This window comes from Salvelinus sp. IW2-2015, unplaced genomic scaffold (genome assembly GCF_002910315.2).
Source record: "Salvelinus sp. IW2-2015 unplaced genomic scaffold, ASM291031v2 Un_scaffold16442, whole genome shotgun sequence".
NCBI classification, from domain to species: Eukaryota; Metazoa; Chordata; class Actinopteri; order Salmoniformes; family Salmonidae; genus Salvelinus; species Salvelinus sp. IW2-2015.
This window is the reverse complement of record NW_019957588.1, coordinates 229,119-245,511: the sequence shown is the minus strand read 5'-3', so window position 1 is coordinate 245,511 and position 16,393 is coordinate 229,119. Positions and strand designations below refer to the sequence as shown.

General features: G+C 43.1%; 1 protein-coding gene, 1 long non-coding RNA gene and 2 pseudogenes across 6 annotated transcripts in view; 2 read left to right on the top strand and 2 right to left on the bottom strand.

Annotated features, from left to right (window-relative positions):
* Window positions 1-3,785, bottom strand: part of LOC112080700 (oocyte zinc finger protein XlCOF6-like) — an 18,409-nt pseudogene extending 14,624 nt beyond the window's left edge.
* The window catches only part of LOC139027457 (uncharacterized), a 135,500-nt gene that overhangs the window by 23,497 nt on the left and 95,610 nt on the right, over window positions 1-16,393 (bottom strand). The gene's annotated exons all lie outside the window — the stretch shown is intronic.
* Window positions 1-16,393, top strand: part of LOC112080695 (zinc finger protein 180-like) — a 273,956-nt gene that overhangs the window by 183,366 nt on the left and 74,197 nt on the right. The window lies entirely within an intron of this gene.
* The window catches only part of LOC112080701 (zinc finger protein 180-like), a 159,300-nt pseudogene that overhangs the window by 131,605 nt on the left and 11,302 nt on the right, over window positions 1-16,393 (top strand).

The window sequence follows — 16,393 nt, the reverse complement described above, 5'->3', positions numbered from 1 at the left end:
TTATGGGGTATTGTGATACATTTAGAATAAAGGGATGCACCGATATTACATTTTTGGCCAATACGATATCCAATATTTCCTTGCCCCAAAAAACGATACCGATAACCGATATTGAAAATTCTAGAGGCCTTTAAGCATTCTAGTAGCATTCTAATAGTTAACACCCACCACGGATGCAGCGGTCTAAGCTACTGCATCTCAGTGCAAGAGGCGTCACTACAGTCCCTGGTTCGAATCCAGGCTGTATCACATCCGGCCGGGATTGGGAGTCCCATAGTAGTTGTTCTGTTATTGGTGTAGAGTGGAGGACAAAGGAGAGGGATCCCACATGTGGACAGGAAGACACAAATATATCATTATTCTGGAAATATTCATTTAAAATCCAGGAATTTTACAACTTTAAGCTCTCTAGGTCAAGCCAGTAGGCTAAAGTAGGTTGTACTCTCTTGGTCATGCGAATATGTTACAGTAGGTTGCATCAAGTGGTTTATTCTCCTAGGTCATGCAGTAGGCTACAGTAGGTTGTATCTCTCTAGGTCATGCCAGCAGGCTACAGTAGGTTGTATCTCTAGGTCATACGAGTAGGTTACAGTAGTGGTATCTCTAGGTCATACCAGTAAGTTTACAGTAGGTTTGTATCTCTCTAGTTCATGCCAGTAGGCTAGAGTAGGTTGTATCTCTAGGTCATGCCAGTAGGCTAACAGTAGGTTGTATCTCTAGGTCATACCAGTAGGTACAGTAGTTGTATCTCTAGGTAGCCAGTAGGTTACAGTAGGTTGGTATCTCTCTAGGTCAGCCAGTAGGCTACAGTAGGTTGTATCTCCTAGGTCATGACCAGTAGGTTACAGTAGGTTGTACTCTCTAGGTCATACCAGTAGGTTACAGTAGGTTGTATCTCTAGGTCATACAGTAGGTTTACAGTAGTTGTTATCTCTCTAGGTCATGCCAGTAGGTTACAGTAGGTTGTATCTCTCTAGGTCATGCCATTGGGCTACAGTAGGTTGTATCTCTAGGTCATACCAGTAGGTTACAGTAGGTTGTATCTCTTTAGGTCATACAGTAGTTACAGTAGGTTGTATCTCTAGGTCTACCAGTAGGTTACCGTAGGTTGTACTCAGTCAGGTATACAGTAGGTTGTATCTTAGGTCATGCAGTAATGGGCTTACAAGTAGGTTGAATCTCTAGGTCATACCAAGTAGGTTACAGTAGGTTGTATCCAAGTGGAAACAATTATCAACCCAATGTGGAAAGTGTCAAATTTGGTCAACAACAAAATTAATGGTTATTTGCTACGTGAGGTTTACTTGATCCAACAGAAGTTTCGTATGCTTAAGTTATGTGGACATGTGACATACCGACAACCAAAAAACGATACCGATAACCGATATTGAAAATTCTAGAGGCCTTTTAAGCATTCTAGTACAGCATTCTAATAGTTAACACCCACACGGTGCAGCGGTCTAAGCTACTGCATCTCAGTGCAAGAGGCGTCACTACAGTCCCTGGTTCGAATCCAGGCTGTATCACATCCGCCGGGATTGGAGTCCATAGTAGTTGTCTGTTATTGGTGTAGAGTGGAGGACAAAGGAGAGGGATCCCACATGTGGACAGGAAGACACAATTATCATTATTACTGGAAAATATTCATTTAAAATCCAGGAATTTTACAACTTTAGCTCTCTAGGTCAAGCCAGTAGGCTAAAGTAGGTTGTAACTCTCTTGGTATCGCGAATATGTTCAGTAGGTGCATCCAAGTGGTTTATCTCTAGGTCATGCCAGTAGGCTACAGTAGGTTGTATCTCTCTAGGTCATGCCAGCAGGCTACAGTAGGTTGTATCTCTAGGTCATACCAGTAGGTTACAGTAGGTTGTATCTCTAGGTCATACCAGTAAGTTACAGTAGGTTGTATCTCTCTAGGTCATGCCAGTAGCTAGAGTAGGTTGTATCTCTAGGTCATGCCAGTAGGCTACAGTAGGTTGTATCTCTAGTCATACCAGTAGGTTACAGTAGGTTGTATCTCTAGTCATACCAGTAGTTACAGTTGTATTCTAGGTCATACAGTAGGTTAGAGTAGGTTGTATCTCTCTAGGTCATGCCAGTAGGTTACAGTAGGTTGTATCTCTCTAGGTCATGCCATTGGGCTACAGTAGGTTGTATCTCTAGGTCATACCAGTAGGTTACAGTAGGTTGTATCTCTAGGTCATACCAGTAGGTTACAGTAGGTTGTATCTCTAGGTCATACCAGTAGGTTACATCTCTAGGTCATACCAGTAAGGTTGTAATCTCTCTAGTCATGCCAGTAGGCTACAGTAGGTTGAATTCTCTAGGTCATACCAGTAGGTTACAGTAGGTTGTATCCAAGTGGAACAATTATCACACCCAATGTGGAAAGTGTCAAATTTGGTCCAACAAAATTAATGGGTTATTTGCTACGTGAGGTTTACTTGATCCAACAGAAGTTTCGTAATGCTTAAGTTATGTGGACATGTGACATACCGACAACTTTGATAAACACTATAGGAGTTGTCTCCAGGTGGCTATGCATATTCATGCTAGTAGCTTAGCATCTCTCTCCATTGAATACAGGCTGTTGATGTCAACAACCCTCATAATAGATTTTTTTTTGMTTTTTTTTGTTGTATGTTTGAGCATTGTTAATACCTGTGTTTGGTTTGCTAGACATGTTTGATGTAGTAATGTAAGTAGATTTTTGTATTATGAATAAAATAAAAWATATATTTTTTTAAGTATATAAAAAAAGTATAAAAAATAAAATAGATTACAATAATAAGATGTATCCACCAATCCAAAGACAGAATAGGCGGGAGCGAGACATCCCGCAGTGCAGCTTTGTGGACAACGACTCCCATTTTTAGGACGGAGAGACCCCTTGTCAGTATATCCATAATTTTTGGTGTAGCCAACCCAACTCTCACATGGCACTATTGGGGGGCACGGTGTGTAGTAAATCATCACTACATGAAAACCACTACATGCCATGCCCCCCAGTCTGCGGTCAGCAGATAGACCCTTCTCAAATAGATATGTTACGTCATTTTTTGGAAACGGAACGGAGAAAACAAGGGGTAGCTTGCTCTCTACGTAGTCTGATTCTAGACATACCAGTCATCATCATAGGGCCCTCCGTTGAAGAGGTATTGACGAGCCAACTCCGAATATCCAAAGTTAAAAACAAATTTAAGGCGGTACTTACTGCTGTTAATCAGATCTCCCATCTCCACCCCTTCATCTTTCAATGTGACAGTAATCGCCCCTTCCTTCTTCACTCCAWAAACGGCATCCTCTTCTTTCACAGTAACCTCCTCCTCCTCCTCTTTCACTCTGAAGGCGTCTTTCTCTTCTTCTTTCACCGTAACAGCCTCACCCTCTACTTCTTGTTTTACTGTGACATCCTCTTCTTCCTTCTCCTCTTTCACGACAATGTTCAGCCCCAGAGCTTCTTTCTCCGTCCAGTAGACCTCCTCTTCTTTAACAGGAGGGGAGAAGTTTAGGGAGCTCATGTTCGGAGATGTTAGCTAGCTAGCTATCATTAGCGACTAGGCTAGTGCTAACTTACCCAGCCAGCTACTATAGCTGACTAATACAAAATAACGTAATATTAAATTAAATAGGTTAACAAGTAGATACGACAGAAGTGTGTCTAAAACACAGTAGCTAATATACACCGAAAGCGTATAAATAGCTGGAATCTTTCGGCTATGTTGACTAGCAAGCTACCGAGGTTGTTGACTGGCTGTTTTTGAAGAACCGTCCACTAGATTACACGTCACACTAGCAGCATCGCCTGAAATATGCACATCGCCGTCTGCTGACTGGAGTGGGAAACGCAGTTGAGGATCATATTTTATTTTCAGACAAAGACTTTTTAAATGGATTTAATTAAATAATACTATTATATTGAGACATACAAAGACCTGAATGTGTCGGTTGATTAGTGCGAATAAAAAATGTTTACTACAGCACATTTAAGGCAGTTTCATTTAAGTCATACTAAATCTTAATAAGTAGCTAGCTGCAGTAGGTCTATACTGCTCCTACATGGTGTAACAATACATCATGTAGATGTATATAATGAACAGACTAGGTCTATACTGCTCCTACGTGGTGTYACAATATATCATGTAGATGTATATAATGAACAGAATAGGTCTATACTGCTGGGTCACTTAGAAATGTCCTTGTTTTTGAAAGAAAAACATTATTTTTTTTGTAAACAGTGTGTGGGCCTTCTTGTTCTTTATCAAAGCTTTTGTAAACAGTGTTTTTGCATGCAGCAATTCAACCATGAAGGCCTGATTCACGCAGTCTCTAAACAGTTGATGTTGAGATGTGTCTGTTACTTGAACTCTGTGAAGCATTTATTTGGGCTGCAATCTGAGGTGCAGTTAACTCTAATGAACGTATATTCTGCAGCAGAGGTATCTCTGGCTCTTCCTTTCCTGTGGAAATCCTCATGAGAGCTTACCCATACCTTGTCACAACACAACTGATAGGCTCAAACGCATTAAGAAGGAAAGAAATTCCACAAATTAACATTTCACTAGGCACACCTGTTAATTGAAATGAATTCCAGGTGACTACCTCATGAAACTGGTTGAGAGAATGCTAAGAGTGTGCAAAGCTGTCATGAAGGCAAAGGGTGACTGCTTTGAAGAATCTCAAATATAAAATATATTTTGATTTGTTTAACCCTTTTTGGGTTACTGCATGATACAACATGTGTTATTTCATAGTTTTGATGTCTTTACTATTATTCTACAATGTATAAAATAGTCAAATAAAAACCCTTGAATGAGTAGGTGTGTCCAAACTTTTGACTGGTACTGTATGTAAATGTGATATTTCAGTTGTTGTTTTTGTTACATTTGAAACATTTATAAAAACCTGTGTTTGCTTTGTCATTATGGGATATTGTGATGTCACTATGGGGTATTGTGATGTCATTATGGGGTATTGTGATGTCATTATGGGCTATTGTGTGTAGATTGAGGGTAAAATATTGATTTAATCCATTTTAGAATAATGTAACAAAATGTGTAAAAAGTGAAGAGGTCTTTATACTTTCCGAATGCACTGTATATATAGGGGCAGTACTTAGTGATATCACTTCATAAAACAGGAGGTACAAATATATAACATAGGTTCACAATATCAACATTTAATGTATCAAAATATATGACCAAGCTGGAAGTGTAAACGCCAGCCCAGCCACAATCCTAGAGGTTCACTGATGATCAACCTCCTCCTTCACTTCTGACTCCAGTGATCAATCCAGAGCGGTCTTCTTTTTTGGGGAATCCCGATGGACAACGTCATCGAATAGGCTGTCATCACAACTACCGCCCACAAGTTAATTGTCATTCAGGTTATCAATAGGAAGAGCATTAGCAATATGTCCTGTCTGGTAACTTGTCTCGTTCAATGGATTTAAAATGGCAGGTGCACAGGGAGAAACCCCATTTAAAAAACTTTTGGAAGTCTTTAGCTGTATCAAAGTCTGTGGCCTGTGATGTTGGGACAAATGATAGTCCCTTATTATACAAGAGACAGAATTCACAAATTCTACAGCACAACGACAGAGTCATGTCTTAAGTGTAAAACTAACAATGACTCAATAATCCATGCATTCTGGGAATGTTATGAAGTCCAAAAGTTATGGGCGGAGTTAGAAAGTTGGCTGTCAGAAGTACAATATCCGTCTGTCTGTATAGTTCAAGACATGGAATATGTGGATGCAGTGAGATACCAGATGGTCGGACAATACTTTTCTCGTCAATCGTCTTAAATACTATTCTTAAAAAACTGGAAATCAATCAATCCTCCGCTGTTAACGCAATGGAAAGGTCAAATTCTTTATTATCTAAAAATGTAAAGTGCTTGGGCGACGGAGAGAAATAAAATGGTGGAGTTTGAGGCCATGTGGCGGAGAGTGATGCTGGAGATGGGGGTGTGTCAGTGGCGACCTGTCATTCAGGGCAGAGCCCCAGAATTTTTGCCCCAAGAACTTAAATATATATATAAATATATATAAACATGTGGGCGGGCTTGCCTGTTTTGCATTCTATTCTGACATTAATAATCTTACATATCAGTTTGCAAACAATGTAAAAAAAATGTTTTATATCATTGATTAATACATTTGCATACACACATGGTATCTTTTTTCTTTTCTTGGGTAATGCAGCTCCAATTGCAGTGTTCAGCCTAGCTCAGTGCTTTCTCTGGTGGTGGGCGAGCTAGCAAAATATAGGAGCATTGCGCTGTAATTGGCTCAGTGTTCTGTCACTCATGGGGACACTACGTCGTGGTGAAGTTTATGTCCTTAGTAAAGGTAGACATCCAAAATGTTAGCCCTTTGGGTCCTACCATAGGTAGCTAACAGCCATGGAGGAGGGTGAAAGGATACAGCCCCAACTGTCAGTGAAGAGTAGGCTATTCTGGATAGGGCAGGTACTTTTATGTAGTTCCTGCCCTAGAGAGGAGACGGAGTAATAGTAACATAATATTCAGTGTGTGTAATTTGACTATAATGAAGTCTGTTTCTGTGAGGTTTTCTGTCCTCAGATAAGACGCTATGAAACCATCATCATGATACTCCTCAATGAGACAGTGGTTCTCAGTCCTGGGACTCAAAGAGTGCACTGATGTTTTTGCCTCAGCACTGCACAGCTGATTCAAATGATCAACTCATCATCAAGCTTCAAGTTGTTTATGTATTCATGTGATGTCATCCTTGATATGATCCTGTTATTGTCACATGCTACACATGTACATATGTGTGCCCATGCATCTAGCAATCCAATGTTATCATGATTTGTTATCAGGATATTATACTTTAGTAATCCACAATGACCGTGGTGATGTATAAAGTCCAATAATTACATGTCTTCCATATTCCTACAGATACCTTGTAACTGGAGATTCCTTAAAAACGATTTCCTACAGTAATGTGTTAGGGCACTTGTAACGGGTGTCGTCCTCCTCTTCCTCGGAAGAGAGAGGAGAGAAGGATCGGTGGACCAATACGCAGCGAGGTATGTAACATAATGAATTTATTAAACAAGAACAAAACGAACTATACTTGAAATGATTACAAATAACAAACGGACAATGTAGACGAAACCTGAACATGGAACTTACATAACAACACGAAAGAAACACACGAGCAGGAAACAGACTACATCCAAAACGAAAACAACCGAAACAATCCCGTGTGGTGCGCAGACACCAAACACAGGAGACAATCACCCACAAAACAAACAGTGTGAAACAGCCAACCTATAATGTTTCCTCAATCAGAGGAAACGTCAAACACCTGTCTCTGATTGAGAACCATATAAGGCTAATTTACAAGTGACCTAAACATAAAACACAAAACATAGAATGCCCACCCCAACTCACGCCTGACCAACTAAACACATACAAAAATAACATAAAACAGGTCAGGAACGTGACAGAACCCCCCCCTCAAGGTGGAAGACTCCAGACGCACCACAAAAGTCTAGGAGGGTCTGGGTGGCATCTGTCCACGTGTGTGGCTCAGGCTCTGGGCTTGTTCCATCCCACCATAATACATCCCCACTTTTTTATCCCCCTCACAATGCCCACCCTCCAAATAACCCCACCTAAATTAAGGGCATCATCAGATAAGGAGCAGCACCGGAATGAGGGGCAACACCGGAATGAGGGGCAACACCAGAATGAGGGGCAACACCAGAAGAGCGCAACACACGAATGAGGGCAACACCAGAATGACTGCGGATCCTGGCTGGCTGGCTCTGACGCTCTTGCTGCGCGGAAGGCTCTGACTCATGTGCTTGACGCTCTGGACGTCATGGCTCTGCTGACGGCTCTGGACGGTCAGGCTCCTGACGGCTCTGGACGGTCATGGCTCGCTGACGGCTCTGGACGTCATGGCTCGCTGACGGCTCTGGACGGTCATGGCTCGCTGACGGCTCGGCTCTGGCATCCGTCTGCGAAGCTCTGGCTGATCCGGCTGGCTGAACTGGCTCTGGCTGTATCCGGTCTGGCGGAAGGCTCTGTGCTGATCCGGTCTGGCGAAGGCTCTGGCTGATCCGGTCTGCGAAGCTCTGGCTGATCCGGCGCTGGGCTCTGGCAGATCCTGTCTGGTTGGCGGCTCTGGCAGTACCTGACTGACAATGCTCTAGCGGCTCCGACTGACTAACGGCTCTGACGGCTCGGACAACGGCGGCTCTTAATGGCTCGGGACAGACGGATGGCTCAGACGCGCTGGGGAAGACGATGCTCAGATGCGCTCGGAACGATGGCTCAGATGCGCTGCGGAGACGATGGCTCAATGCGCTGCGGAGACGGATGCTCAGACTGATCTGTCTGGCGAAGGCTTTGGCTGCTCCTGTCTGGCGGAAGGCTCTGTAGGCTCATGGCAGACGGGCAGTTCATGCGGCGCTTGCAGCGGACAGTTTCAGGCGGCGTATGGCAGACCGACAGTTCAGCGCGCTGGGCAGACGGGCAGTTCAGGCGCCGCTGGGCAGACGGGCAGTTCAGACGCCGCTGGGCAGACGGCAGACTCTGGCCGGCTGAGACGCACTATAGCCTGTTGCGTGGTACCCGAACTGAGAGTACCGGCTAAGGACACGCACCTTCAGGCTAGTGCGGGGAACAACAACAAGGCACTGGACTCTCGTGGCGCACTCTAGCCTGGTGCGTGTACCGGCACTGGTGCGACCGGGCTGAGGGCACGCACATCAGGATTAGTACGGGAGAAGAAACAGTGTGTCACGGCTCTGGAGACGCACAGGTGGCTTAGTGCGTGGTGCCGGAACTGGAGGCACTGGGCTGGAGACACGCACCATAGGCAGAGTGCGTGGAGAGGAACAGGGCTCTGAAAACCACTGGAAGCCTGGTGCGTGGTGTAGCACTGTTGGTACTAGGCCGGCGCGATGTCACCGAAATACCGGACCGTGCAGCGTACTGGCTCTCTTGAGCATTGAGCCTGCCCAACCTTACCTGGTTGAATGCTCCCGGTCGCTCGCCCGACCAGTGCGGGGAGGTGGAATAACCGCACCGGGCTATAGTAGGCGAACCGGAAACCATGCGTAAGGCAGGTGCCATTATGCCGGCCCGAGGAGACGCACTGGAGAGCAGACGCGTTGAGCCGGCCTCATTACACCTGGCTCAATGCCCATCTAGCCCTACCATGCGGGAGGTGGAATAAACCGCACCGGGCTATATGCACACTACAGGAGACACCGTGCCGCTCTACTGCGTAACACGGTTGTTGCCCGACTTCCCTCTCCACGGTTAGCCTGGGAAGTGGCGCAGGTTCCTACCTGCCCCTTGGCCCACTACCTCTTAGCCCCTCCCAAGAAATGTTTTGGGTAGTACTCACGGGCTTTTCCAGGCTTCCAGCCACGTCTCTTGCTGCCCTCATACCACCGCTGTGGGCTCTCGCTCCTCCATCTCCTCCGAGCGCGGCGAATTCCCAATGTGCGCCCAGTGTCCTTTTCCCTCAATACTTCGTCCCAAAGTCCACGAGTCCTGGTTGCTCTGTTGAGCTCTCCCCCGCCGCTTGGTCCTAGGTTGGTGGGTGATCTCTGTAACGGGTGTCGTCCTCCTCTTCCTCGAAAGAGGAGAGAGAGAAGGATCGTGGACCAATACGCAGCGAGGTATGTAGACATAATGAATTTATTTAAACAAGAACAAAAACGAACTATACTTGAAATGATTACAAAATAACAACGGACAACGTAGACGAAACCTGAACATGGAACATTACATAACAACACGAAGAACACACGAGCAGGAAACAGACTACATCAAACGAAAACAACCGAAACAATCCCGTTGTGGTGCGCAGACACAAACACAGGAGACAATCACCACAAACAAACAGTGGAAACAGCCAACCTATATATGGTTCTCAATCAAGAAAAACGTCAAACACCTGTCTCTGATTGAGAACCATATAAGGCTAAACAAGGACCTAAACATAGAAACACAAAACATAGAATGCCCCACCCAACTCACGCCCTGACCAACTAAAACATACAAAAATAACATAAAACAGGTCAGGAACGTGACAGCACTGCAAGGTTGGGTGACCAGGTCATCTGGGACTGCCTCCTGGAGGTATTCAGGTGTGTGTGAAGGCTACCTGTGTCCTGCGTAACTTCATGAGGATGGACACGAGATCAGGAGATCTGGAGCTCGCCGCCCTGTTCCAGAGGAGAGTCTGCTGCTCTGCAGGATGTTTCAAGGATGGTCCAACAACGCAGCAAGAGAGGCAATCCGTGTGCATGAGATCTTCACCTCCTACTTCTTCAAGAGGGTGCGTTCCCTGGCAACACCTAGACTACACTATGCACAACCAAAGGCTCTTTTAAGAGCCATTCACATTGCAATAAGAGTATTCTTCATTTACTGAGCTATGTCAACTGCAGTTATTCAATTCCCAGTTTCTCTCCCTTTGATTTCTACTTTCTCAGGTGAGGGTGCTGTTTAGTAAGGGTGTGATGTCTGCTGCAAAAACAAAACAGGCTATTTTAAATCACCCATATTAAACATGTAGACAATAGACACACCTATAACCCACACCTACACACTCCTGTATCAATCTGATTGATGATTTGGTGTGCAGTAAGCTAGCTCAGGTGTATAACTGTGGCTCCTTCCACCTTCAACGAATAGGCAAGAGGGCCAACATGGAGAATAGTAAACATTAGATTTTCCGTAATATAACTACCTATGTGTTTTCCTGTGTGTCCGTTCATGTTTTTCAGCATAAAGTACTCTGCAGCCACTTATTGTGATGTGGACACCAGGTGAGGCCACACACAGATTCCTGTTGAACACTGTCGCTTTAACTACCTTATTTTCTCAATAACAGTCTCTCTCCTTCACTTCATCCCTCTCTCCCCTTCTCCCTAAATCCTCTAGGTTATATCAGCTGTGTCGGTGAAACCCTCCTGCATCTGAACTGGCTACATAGAGGGCACAGCATGATCAGAGGTCACTTGGTCAGGTCAACAGGAAGTATTATTAAAGAGATGCTTTACATTGAAATAGAGATAGATGCAGTAGTCCCAGAGTTAATGATCCCAGGTCAGTTTATATTATACAGGAAGTATTATTTAAGAGATGCTTTACATTGAAATAGAGATAGATGCAGTTGTCCCAGAGTTAATGATCCAAGGTCAGTTTTGCATTTCAGCTCCTGATTGATGACTAACAATGTTAGAATAAAAACACAAGGCTTAAACATGCTATCTCTCTCCATCTGTCTCTCGTCTGCAGATATGTTTTGATGTGAGAGGATGCCAACCCCCAGTCCCATCATCGCCACCTCACCTGCTTTTAAGATGACCTTTGGGCCGACGAGAGACACTATTATGTAATTGTGATGAACTGAGAGAATATTCAGGTAGCACTGTGATTCATTAATCATGTGCTGCCTTCCCTGCTCCTATGTGCTTACCTCTTTCCCTTTCTGTCTTATAAACCTCTCCCGCCACCTCCTCTTTCTTCCTCTGTTTTTATAATGCACAACAGATGTGCATTGAAGTACAGATTGAACTTGTATTTATAACACTTGGATAATGAGCTTTTCAATAAAGCGTTTCACATTCTCTACTGGTTGAAATGAAGTGTAATTTGATGAAATACTCCACCTATCCTATGTTTACCAGATCAATGCAGATGAAGGGCAWTAGATGTTGAGATGAACCGGTTTTAGAGTATTTACATGATGCATAGGAAGTGGTGTTCTGTTTTTTAACATTATATTTCTGTATATATGAATTAACTAGTTAAATCCTGTTTCTAGTCTATTAGTTACAATGTGTAACCATTGATGTCCCTTTACCAAGATTGGTAAACACTGTTGAAGTGTATAATTGTAATACATACATGCAGACACAGCGTCATTAAAATACTGGAATTTGATACTCCTGGTATTGGATATGACTGACAAATAATCTCAAAGACATTCATACCTAAACTGCACCTTTATTTGCCAGGGTAGAGTACATGATCAGTGAATATATAAATGTATGTACAGGCTACAATGTGGTGATCTCATGCATGGTAATAACCACATGTATATACGACTTGCATCCTTGGTACAACATGATATTATATTCTACTCAATCCATAGGCTTCATTAATGTCATTTAGGCTGTTTTGAAGTTGATACAACTGGCTATGATAGCTGAGGTTCATAGCTAGGTTCTGAACTAATATGTATACCAAACGTTTGGGTTCATACACAGGTCTGCTAGATAGCTTGCTACACATCCATAGGCATACAGGGATTTTAATCATCCACTGCACAATAAGCAAGAACATAGCTAGCTACGTTATTTCATTTATCTGCATGGCAAATATCAGCATGGCAAGCTTACAAAATTGTACATTCATATTGCAGTAAATTCTTCAGCTAGCTAGATTCTATACATCCACTGTTTCACAAAACGACAGCTTGGTTTGCTGGTTGTTTCAGGAGTCCCTAAAACAACCAGAAGTACAATTTCATACTCAAGGCACAACACCCATAAAGCTAGCCAGCTAGCTGGTTAATGTTAGCTAGTCAGCTTGCTTGCTAAATCGCGATTTTCGTAAATTAACTTTATGATWWAAAAAAACGCATAATCGTTTGTCCCCACATCAACTAAGATGCGATGGAACGGTTGACGAAAAAAAGAAATCACAGAAAAATATATAGACTAATATTGATTTATTTAGGGGGGCTAATGAATATTTTAGGCCTAGCGTCGTCAATGATTCCTACCCTTTAACTTTTTGTCTGAAAATTAAATATATATTTTTCTCAACTGCGTTACCCACTCCAGTCAGCAGATGGCGATCTGCGACTTTAAGGCAATGCTGTTAGTGTGACGTATAATCGAGTGGACGGAACGCTTCTATCACCAGCAGCAACACTTAGTCAGCCACCTCCGTAGCTAGCTAGCCAAAATAGCTGAACCAATAAAGCTCTTTAGACGCTTTAGTGTTTATTAGCCACTGTGTTTTAAACCCACGTCTGTCATCTAGTTTGTTATCCGATTTAATTTCATATTTACGTTGTTGTTATTAGTCAGCTAGCGGACTGGTTAAGTTAACATTAGCCTAGCTAGCTAACATTCSCGACCATGAGTTCACTAAGCTACTCTCCTCCTGCTAAAGAAGAGGCGTTCTGCTGGACGGAGAAAGAAACTCTCGTGAAAGAGGAAGAGGAGGCTGTTTCAATACAAAAACAAGTAGATGGTGAGGCTGTTACTGTGAAAGAAGAAGAGAAAGACGTTTCAGTGAAAGAAGAAGAAAACGCGTTCAGAGTGAAAGAGGAGGAGGATGTTTCAGTGAAACAAGAGGATACAGATTTTGGAGTGAAAGAGGAGGGGGAGATGACTGTCACATCGAAGAAGGAAGAAGAGGAGGAAACTGGATATCTGGGCCCGGTTTCCCAAGGGCATCTTAAGGCATCCAATGGTTCTAACGATGAACGGGCCCTGGTTAACACTAGTAAGTACTTAAAAACAGAGGCACAAACTCTGCAGTTGTTGAACTGATGTTAGGTGTTAAAGGGGAAATGTGCAATTGCTACATCAATTTTTAAACGTTTTATTATTTATTTATAGCCATTGATTCTTGAAGACTATAACATATGCCTTATGAGCTCAGTTCAACTGTTGTACCCCATCAGAACCCCAAATAAGCTTTTTTTTACTCCAATGTTCAGAAACAATGTAAATCAACACTGTATAGCCTCAACATGGTTAAAACTATAATGTTCATATCATGGATGGTCAGTCCTTGCATCCATATGGCTGTCTATGAATTTGAGACCAGTTACATTTCTCCAGCCCCATAGGCTGAAATCCCCAGGGGMGACACGACCCCCCCCCATCCTGGGAAAATATGATTTGTCCCCCCCCAATATATCACTGTAAACATAACTATGTAATTTCAATAATATTAATAATAACGCAATGAAAGCACTTATGCTGATTATAGACACTTAATAGCGCGTTTTTAAGTTTCAAAAGATTGCGACCCCCGCCCTTTTCCTCACAATGGTTTGATCCACTGCCAGTTCCTTAGCTGGCAAGGTAAAAGAGGGTCTTATCTACTGTGTGAAAGCCACTCAATGCACGTAACTGACGTGAGGTTTATCTCATCAATCGGCCATAGTAATGTTTTTTTTATGTTGGCAGGATTCACACACACACACACACACACTAGCTGAATTTGCCCGAGCAAGCACGCAAACTAAAGCAAACGTTAACCATGTAGCTAGCTTGTACCTATTCCATTTATGTGGCGTCGTCAAAGATGGAATCTTTGCTATCGTCAGTTTATTCCAAGATTAGCATGCAGCTGGAGTGCTTCAAAGTCCCTGTGATAAGGTTAGCGATAAACTGAAGTCCAAACTGAACAGAACAGAACTACACTCTCTTCTACCWTTGTCTTAAATATATTTAATGGTCTCGTTGCAAAAGCTAAATTGTCGCTAGTGAATTTCTTATTTTATTTAACCTTTATTTAACCAGGTAGCAAATATTATAGCAAACACCACAGAAACGGAATTGGTGCTCGCTAGCTTTGCAAATTCAGCTATTGTTGGAATTGTTCGGAGCCAGCCAATATGAAACAAACTATATTAAAATTACGAAAGGTTGCAGCATATGTTGTGTAAATGGTGAACTCATACAGCTGTCAACTCTTGTCACTTCAATCCGTTTCACATTTGCTAGCTACCTTTTAGATCGAAGCACATATAGAATGAATAGAAGATAAGATGATAGAAGCCCATCTCCTACTGTAAATAAGCCAGCCAGCCAGGTAGAAAAATGGCAGAAAAAAGACGGACATCAGAGATTTTTCAGTAACACCAAAACGCAAAGTAAGAACCTAGTAGCTAATATCTCAAAGATAGTTTATAAAATGTTCATAAGAAAGAAGTGAAATGCTAATAGAATGTTTCACAAATGATGTCATTAGCAGAGCAGGCAACAGATTGCACACAGACAGAGTTGGGGACAGATATGCAGGACAGACTGGCAGAGACGGGAGTCTACGGTAAGTTGTTGAGTCTTTGTTTGGCAACATTATGAAAGGTTCTCCATTTTTGTTGTAGTAAATAGGGACATAATTGGAAAATGCCATGGATACCCCACTCTCAACTTAAACTGGTGATGAACTAAGATTGTTTTAAGGCATGGATGCTGTTTGTGATTAATTGTGTAGTTGTAGGTACCGGTAGTTACGCTACGGCAACACCTTATTTATTTTCTAGGAGATAGACTGTGAGTCTTGAAGGGTGGTGAAAGGGAAGAGCCATAGGAGAGAGAACTTCAGAGAACAATGTCACAGCCACGCAGGACCAGGGTTCACCCTGTTGCCAGCAGCACAACAGTATACGGGGACGTGGCACAGCTATGTCCATACCTCATGATGGCACAAAACTATATCAGCCACACCCACAAATTGTATAGAACGCAAACTCTTGCGCCAACAGAGTGTGTTGACGTTTCAAGAAGAGATGTTTTCGCGATTTCTCCCTGGCTACATTACTAATCATCATAAAAGGAGTGTTGTTTTTCACTGTAGCCAAGGGGTTTTTCAAGCCAGCCAATCTTTTGGCCAAAGAGAAATGCTGCCTTCATTAGTTGCAGGATTTAGAACGTTGGAGAAAAAGTGGGAATTTTACCAGCTTTTGCAACTTCAGGGCAGAAGAGGATGATCCCATTTTACTAAGTGGTAACAGAGCGTACCACAATGTTACCAAAAAGCCCCAAGCAACGTTAATCGAAATGCTGAAACATCATGGCCAATTAACATCATTCGAGCCATTGCAGCTGAAGATTACGGTCTCTCCGATTTTACAATTTTCGAGTTGCAGTAGATTGTTTGATGGTGGACTTCATCGCATGTCTCTGGTGCTGAACAGTCGAGAAGTGTCTGCTCGCGTTTAGTTGACCATGACCTTGTCCCTGCACAGTAGGTAGTTGTTGGCTGATCAGGGTGTCGGAGACAATAAAGGCGGAGGTTCATTGCGGAAGTGGCACACGTGATGTGTTGTTGAGGCTCAATTTGCCCATGGTCTGGCTTACGTGGGCAGAGTTACGATGTGCCTCCAGCATGGCAGGTGAATAGATAGAACATGGGTCGCAGGCAATTGTGAGGAGAAGGCATAGCCGCAGTTAGCCCTCTATGTACATTGTGGAGGCACACAGTAATCTGGGATTTACACAGGCCTGGCTGCTCGAGCCTCCCACTGATCTGGGATTCCATTTTCTTGGGGTCCCATCAGTTCGGTGTCCCTATGGCCAGTCAGGAAAGTTTTAAGAGCATGTTTGAATCAATTGTCAACGTCAAAAGATAACAAATCTGACAC